We start from the raw sequence: 8,716 nt of genomic DNA, 5'->3' as shown, positions 1-8,716 counted from the left end.
GGACAAGGACTATAATTCTCCCTTCATTATAAGTATAATGATAAATACTAAGTAACTAAACACTTATAAATTCTCAATCTTAGTTACTTAGGAAAATGTGAATAAGGTGCTAATCCATGAAATTACACTTTGCACTTTGTTTAAGCTGTTAGTGGAGCGTGTGTGGTTAACCGGCACACTAACCTGGACTTAACAAGGTAGGGAAAGGGTAACTTAATGTTTATCATAGTATCATTGGAGCGTGTGTGGTTAACCGACACATCGATTGAGGGGTAAATATTAAGGGTACCAAGTATATTTGCATGGTTACTTCACACCTTGTTTTGTGATCCTCGGCATCCCAGTCACAAAACCTGAAGGGCACACTCGAGATTGAAACATGCCATTGAAAAGTTCAATGAATCTCAAAAGAATCTAGGAGTTTCAAAACCAATTAAAACCTAATAATACATTTCGTTTATCTTGGTGGAAATTGGTGAATCGTCATTCACCTACCTTCAAATATTTTATAGCTTGGATTACGGCATCCCTCTTCCAAGTTATAAAATAGTTTGTTGGGTCCTAGCCTTAATATATCATATTGGGTGTTATATTAAGGACTTAAATCAACTTTACGTGAATTTCTCCCATTGTTGATGTCTGGTTTAGACAACAATGATCTTCCCAAACCAAGCTTTCCTAATGAATATGACTTCCCGAGTTTGGCTCATGGAAGTCATACTTCTCTTCCTCCACCTCCTCCAATTATTCTCCCTAACCCACAAGTTCAAGGTCACTCAAGCCCTAATGGCAAGCAAGGTCTATATGTGATCACATCTTAGAGATGAAGTCACATATTGACAAGCCGGGAGAGTTGGGTGTCAAAGTCTTGAGAAAGTTGGATGTTCAATCACTTTCTAAGTCACATAGTGAGTTCCTTTGGGACTACTATGAAACAGACTATGACATGAACCTTAATGATCATATCTATTTGCTTGGTGCTGCTGAATCAACAATGATTTGGAACGATAGTAAAGCAAATTTGATTAGAAGATCAACTTCCCAAAAACTTTATGGACAGTGACAATGGTGACACTGGAAATCCAGAAAAAACATTCTCTTCCCAATGGAAAGGGATTGGCCATAGTCAACCCGGTTGACCAAATGGTAAAGAGAAAGGCTAAGTCTGAGATAGTCCCATTACCAAAGGGTCCATATGTTTATTTTGCCAAAGGAAGGGGCGTTGATTGCAAAGCTGCCAAATTTACCTAAGGATGTTAAAGTCAATAAGTTTGTATCTACATCAGGTAGAGCCCATTATCTAACTCTGTTAAGTTCTATTCTGAGATCCTCATTACATGATGTTACTGGGTCACATGTTGATGTTTTAAGAATCAAAGAATAGAGAGAAATCTTAAAGGAAGTATATGCTGATTCTGATCGCGAAGGTGCATTTCGATCGCATCAGAATTTTGAGCAGTTGCTTAAGGAGTTATGATATATTGCTAAGGAATAGATAACAACAATTTTCCATGTGGATTGTAAGGATAAGTTTTTCCGCAAAGTTTTAAAATAAAAGAAAATTGTTTAATTTTATTTATTTGAAGAATCCCTACAATGGCATTTGTGGAAAATTGTTGCTTATATGATTCCACTGACAACAATATTGGAAAATGGATTTGATTCTTTCATTTGTGGTAGTGTCTAAATTTACCAAATCAGGAAAGTTCCTCATCACCCAAGTTTCAATTGGACCGAAACTTGGAATCATGCAAGTTGAATAGTATGATGAATGAGAACTTTCAAGCATTGGAAAATCAAGACTAATTACTTGTTCACATGGATGTGTGAGTCAAGTGAAGGACTAAAGGGATTGAGTACACATTCTTGTGCACTGGTCATGTCCACCACAAAGCTCGTTAAGACTATTTGATTTACTAAAGTTTAGTAAATATGGTTATACTTACAAGTTTAAGTATAATTCTGAAACATTGGAAAAGTCTCAATGTATGGCAGAACGAATGGGAAGAATCAAATTAGGCAGAAAGATAAAAGTTTCTCAAATCTGAAAATATGGGAGAGTACTTTAGTATCATGTTTGTGATCATCTTAATGATTTAGAAATCATATCACAATTAGTCCTCTAAAGGTCATCTTAGTGCATTCTTATGACTAAGAAGAGGAGTCATGAATTGTTGAAATGGTTAGATCAGGAAGATGAGTCATACTTCGTTCCAAAACAATTCTTAGAGTCATACTCCAAGATTGTAACTTGAGTGACATATCTTAAAGAAAGGTTTAAAACACTTGTCAAATGTAAGAGTAAAAGTGTCCTACTCTTGTACATTTGAAATTGGTAAGTTGTGATGTTTTGGATAGAACAAAGACCAACTAAGGCCAATTGTGTGAAGTGTTTGTCTTGATAAAGAATCCGCACTATCTCTTGAATATTTGGCAAGATAGTCTTATATGTCAAGAGGATAGTGGGAGTCTTAAAGATCCTAAAAAGAATTTCAAGAACTAATCAAGAATAAAACCTAAGGTTCTTCACTAGCACACGACTTGAGGTTTCTAACCTATCGTGTTGACATATTCTGTGCCCATTCCAGTTAAAGTTGGCTTTGCATAGGAGTTCTGAAAGTTCTCAATTGGTTGCATAACAACTTGGAAGCAATGGCAGGCCCTGTACTGCCAGGTGGCAAGAAGTTAAGATTGCATAAGTTCAGTCCATATGAGTTTGGATTTGTCATTATCCTTGTCTTGTGACTATGGTTTTGACGATTCACATGGATAAGAACACATACACCATAAAATCTAAGGGTCATAAGGTTTCTCTCCGATTCATGAAAATGATGGTGAGGAAACACTTCCACCAAGTAGATTTGAAGCAGATGGCAAAAGGTCTAAACAATTGAGACTATGATTACGGCATCCCTTTTCATAGTTCTGAAATTGTTTAGACACACATGCATGTTATCTAAGGAAAGGTGTATGATTTTGATAAAGTTTTATCAAAGCATCTCGTATCAGAAATCTGAACTTTGGTAAGAAAGTCAATAAAGTATTGATTTGTAGAAGTCCAGCTGATTTCTGAGTACATGTCAAAGCTAGTGGGAGCATAAGTGTTATGCTAATAATCATCATGTTAGTGGGAGCATGATAATTATTGTTAGTGTTGCAAGTTAGCAATGTTAATTATAGAAAACAAAAGTTTCAATTCGTGAGGCTGCAGGGATTGAAAAAGTTGTTTTGCTATAATTAAGGGAGAGGATAGACTTCATTTCAGTTCTAAAGGCTTAGATTGAGACCTTAATCATCTTTAGTCAAGAATATATATATGAATTTCATGTTGGATTGGTTCAACTTAAGGAAATTCTATATATTGCGTTCTCAAAATTCGATTATGATTATGACATCCCTCTTCATAGTCAAATTTTGAAAACATGGCAAATAAAAATATTGTAGCAAAAGACTGGTCTAGAATCATGTCTTTATGTGAGACATCATGAATCGTGTACCATTTGCTTTGGGTACAGGATCGATTGCATGTGCTATAATATTTGTCATTTCTAAATTTTTCCAAATACCCAGAGGCATTAAGAAGGGAAAAGGTCTAGAATTGGATATGACTAAAATGATTAAGCAATTGTCGAGGACAATCTGAGGTTTACCAAAGATTGGTTGCTCAGGGATAGTTGGAAGTATAGTGCTAATTTTGGAAGGCCCATATTGACATATTCTGAAAAGAGGCATCTCTTATTCAGAAGTGATAGTCAAAATGAGAATATGGAGTTGTCTCCATAGGTGGAAGTTATCTGTGTAAGATTAGAAAACTTAATGCAAGAAGCATGTCCAAAGCAATGTACTTTGAATATGAGACTTAGGTTCCATGGAGTTGATCTCCATTAGAATACCTTATAATGACTGTTGACAAGTCTTTGTGACTTTGTACATATTCATTACAGGAGGGTCAGTGCATATAAGTTTAAAATCTAAACAGATTTCGATAAATGATAGGAATTTGAAATTCTCACATTTTTCGATAAGGATTTGGGAGTGTGAAATTAGAATCATTGAAATTATGTTCAATTGGTTTATTTCACAAAGTAAGGATCATAGACAAACATAGAGTGCATACTTGGTGTATGGAAAAGCTATTGTTTAAGAAAAACATAGTGTACATGCTTGGCGCATGGGACAACTAGTGTTTTTAATTCAAGTATAAAGTTGATAAAACCGAAACAATGAATAATGAGTAATCAGTATGGTGATAAATAAAAGTGTTTATTTATATTCATAGGGTTTGATACCATATTTGATTCATTTATTCTTGGTTTCACTTTGCATGTTTTGACTTCCAGAATAACTAAGTCGCTCTTCTTGAATGATTAAGTTATTCAAACCATCCACAGTCGGTCATATGTTGGAAGTAGATATGAATCAAGACTGTCATGGGTTGGTTTGTAGAGGTCCAAGTTGGTGGACAAAGTGGTGCTACAACACTCATGAGTGCTCATAAGTTCTGAGTATTGGATTCAACCCGCGCTCATTTGAATCACTTCATGGATTTTATCACGAGTGATCATGAGACGATAATATCTTATATTCTTCAAACCTAGAGATATGAGTTGTTACTATGAGTTGGTTATACATTGATTGCACGAAAACGCATTTGGTAACTTGATGTTATAAAACGTGCCTTTGTGTATGATTCAACAAGTAGTAGAACAAGCCATATGAGTCGAAGTTTATCCATTCCTTTTACCTTCGGGATAAAAACAATATCTGTGGGCCCCTCGATGATTTAGCGATGACACATGTGAGTGCTTGGCCAAACCAGGACTGATTTGATTTGTTCAATCAGTCAGTCATCATAAATCGAAAATCGGGAAACAACAAATGGACAGAGAGAATGATTATAATCCATGTCTCAATCCATATGATATCTAGAATGGAGGAATATATGATCCCTTATCTAATGGACAAGTCATTGACAAGGTCAGAGTTCGACAGCGACTTTAAGAGCTACGATTGCCAGTTAGGTTTTGAAGTCATACTCAATAATAGTTTTAGACTTATCCAAGTGGGAGACTGTTGGATTAATGTCTAAGTCCATAACTATATTTGGTATGTACTTGACCCGACCCGGCATGGTCCATTTGGGTTGCACTTCACCGACACAATTTATATGGATAGTCTTTTGAGAATAGTATATTTATGATTTATATTAATATATTATAAGTTCTAATATATTAATATGGAATCATATTATTTAATTAGTATTGATCAAGAATTAATTTAGAATTAATTAAGTGATCAAAAAGAACTAATTAAATATGGACTCTTATATATATGGAATGGGCCAAGTTCATTTAGGTTGGGCTAAGCTTTCATGGATGGTCCATGGAGCTTTTAACCCATGGATCCTATGTAAATGAAAGGTCATGGGTATTAGGGTTTACATGGATGTAACCCTAATCCTCCATAATATATAAAGGGGTCCTTGGCTCACAAAATTGGCACAAGTGTGTGAAAATAAGAGTGGGCCGATTTTAGTGTGCATACATATTCTCTCAAGTTCTTCCAAGGTTTTTTGATGATTTGTGATTCCATTTGAGGCTTCCACACTATTGGGGCTAAGCTCTTAAAGCTTGAAGACATCAAGCTACATCAAAAGGTATGTCATCTAACTAGAACTTTGTAGTATAGGTGCTTCATAATATGCTAGTTAGGATGAAACCTTGGAATAGTTAATATTTGCATGTATAATAGAGAAAACATAGATCCAAGGTTTATAGGGTTGCATGTACTCCATAGGAGTGTTAGAATGCTCAAACCCAACAACCCTGATCTCAAATCAATCTTGGAAAACCAAGACGCACCCTACAGCTGATCAAAAAGATCATCTATCCTCGGGAGTGGATAACGGTTCTTCACCGTTAACTTGTTTAGCTCCCTATAGTCAATGCACATCCTGTGCGAACCGTCCTTCTTCCTGACGAAAAGGATCGGTGCTCCCCAGGGTGAACTACTCGGACGAATAAACTGCTTGCCCAGCAGCTCCTGCAACTGAGATGATAGCTCCTGCATCTCAGGCGGTGCCAGTCGGTACGGCGCCTTGGCGATAGAGGCCGCACCTGGCACTAAGTCAATCCTGAACTCAACCTGCCTCTCCGGAGGCACTCCGGGTAACTCTTCCGGAAACACATCAGCAAATTCCCTCACCACCGGGACCTCAGAAACTGAGAGCTGCTCTCTAACCCGCGTATCTACCACATACGCCAAATAACCGGCACACCCGTGCTGAATATACTGTCGAGCCCTGGCTGCCGAACAAAACCCTGATCCCAACCTGGTGCCCACCATATACTACAAGTTCTCCCCCACTTGGGGTTCGAACCACCACCCGCCGACCCTCACAATCGATCATGGCGCCAAAACGTCTAAGCCAATCCATCCCTACAATCACGCATACATCCCCCATGGGGATAGGAATCAAATCTATCGGGAAGGACAACCCGAAAATCTCTAACTCGCATCCCCAGTAGACCGAAGAAGCAGAAACCCCATGCTCGTTGGCGACTGAAACTCGCAACGGACACTCAAGATCATCTATCGGCACACTGAACCCTCTAGAGAAGGTCTGAGATACAAACGACCGACTCGCCCCCGAATCAAATAATACCAAAGCGGGCAAAGAATTTACTAAAAACGTACCTAATCACAGGTACAATAAATAAGCATAACACAAATACTATAACTGAGACAGAGAATAGAAACGTACCAGCAACCACATCTGGCGCTGAGTTGGCCTCCTCGGCCATGAGCTGGAAGGCGCGACCCTGAGCCTTCGGAGGCTCCACCTTGACTGGCCTCCCATCTCCAATCCTCGCAGCAGCTGGTGCGGAACCCTGCGCCGGCTTGGCGGCAAGCTGCGGACAGTTGGTCTTCACATGACCAACCTGATGACAATGGTAACAAATCCTCATATCTGCGGGAGGGGCGGACTGACGGCAGTCCCTGGCATAGTGCCCCTCCTTGCCACATTTGTGGCACCCACCTCCTGCTCTACAAACTCCCGAATGAGCCCTGCCACACTTTCCACAAGTACGGCTCTGCTGACCCCCAGACCGCGTATCAGCGTTCTTAGACCGCTTATGCGCCGACTGAGACTGTGCCGGTGCCTGACGCTGCTCCCTCAGTTGCAGCTCTATCTCCAACTCACGCCGCCTCGCGGCTTCCTGAAGGTCCAGGAGGGTATCACATCGCTGTGTAGACACGAACTGTCGAATATCAATCTTGAGCATACTCAGATAACGAGTCATCTGAGACTGCTCTGAAGCGAACTCCGGGCAAAACATAGCCCTCTCTGTGAACATACGGGTGATCTCCATCACAGACTCCCTATCTTGTCTCAATGTCAAAAACTCCTGAGCAAGCCGCTCCCGTTCCACGCGCGGAAAGTAGCGGGTGCGAAACATATCCCGGAACTGCTCCCAAGTAATAGCAGCCCACTGATCATCAGAATATGAACCTGTTGTCAATCTCCACCAGTATTTTTCCCCGAGCCTAAGCAGGTTCAGAGCACACCTGACCTTCTGGTCAGCAGGACATGAGCACGTGAAGAAACAGACCTCCACGTCAGACAACCACCGCATAGCCCTGATCGCATCCTGTGTACCATCAAATGTCGGGGGCTTCGTATTATCGAAGTCCCGGTACTGGAAAGCCCTGCCGGCTCCTCCTCCAACCCCTGCCGCAGTTACAGCCGAAGTGGCTGCAGCGGAAGCTGTCTCTGCTAGAGCTGCATATCGCTCATCAAAGTACTCAACCATCGCGGTCTTAATCGACCCAAACATCTCTGGCAGCTGCGCTCGGAATGCAGCAGCAATCTCGTCGTGCATGATCTCCCGGATCCTGGCATCCAACTCCTCGGTCCCTATCTGAACCACGGGCTCAGGTGCTACCGGCACCTCCAATCCTCCATCTCCCGACCCCGACCCCGATCCTGATCTTGATCCGGATCCCGAAGCAACACGTCTCGTCACCACCGTACTGAAATATATGTGTGTATATATATATATATATATATATATATATATATATATATATATATATAGGCCATCAGATAAATAACATAATGTCGGGAGACCAAAAATCAGAAACCCTAGGGGTTGTGATTTCCTTGCTACGCGTATGGGTCCTGTGCTTTCAGTAGTACGGGCCCATACTACCTTCCACACCTACCCATATTTGTCTCAAGTATCACCACAACGCCCTAACAATATCATCAACATAAAAATGCGCCTAACCCTCACTTCTAGAGGAATACCAACTATCTCGCATCTAATCCCACCACTTCTCATGACTCATACATCCATGAAACTTCCATCATCCCCTGCAGCGCTAGTGCATGCTAGCTGCACGTAACCCTGGACCCAATAGACTTTCGAATATCCAATCCTACCCGAAGGCCGAATCAACATTCTCAGGCTATAAGGTCTTTATTACGCACAGTCGTGATGCATACACTAAACATCTACAGTTATGATGTCAATTCCACATACAAGAAACCCTAGGCTAATAGGCATCATGCAAAGAGGCAAATCTATCATGTGATTCCTGAAGATCCCTAGCCTAGCACTAGCATGCTGTTCTAACATATCAGAATATCAAATAACTGCACGGTATTTTGGGGTTTACTTACAGGCTCTGGCTGATCGTACCCTCTGCATCC

The sequence above is a fragment of the Lactuca virosa genome, chromosome 8 (genome assembly GCF_052849685.1).
Source record: "Lactuca virosa cultivar CGN04683 chromosome 8, Lactuca_virosa_CGN04683_v6, whole genome shotgun sequence".
Lineage (NCBI taxonomy): Eukaryota > Viridiplantae > Streptophyta > Magnoliopsida > Asterales > Asteraceae > Lactuca > Lactuca virosa.
This window is presented reverse-complemented; position numbering follows the sequence as displayed.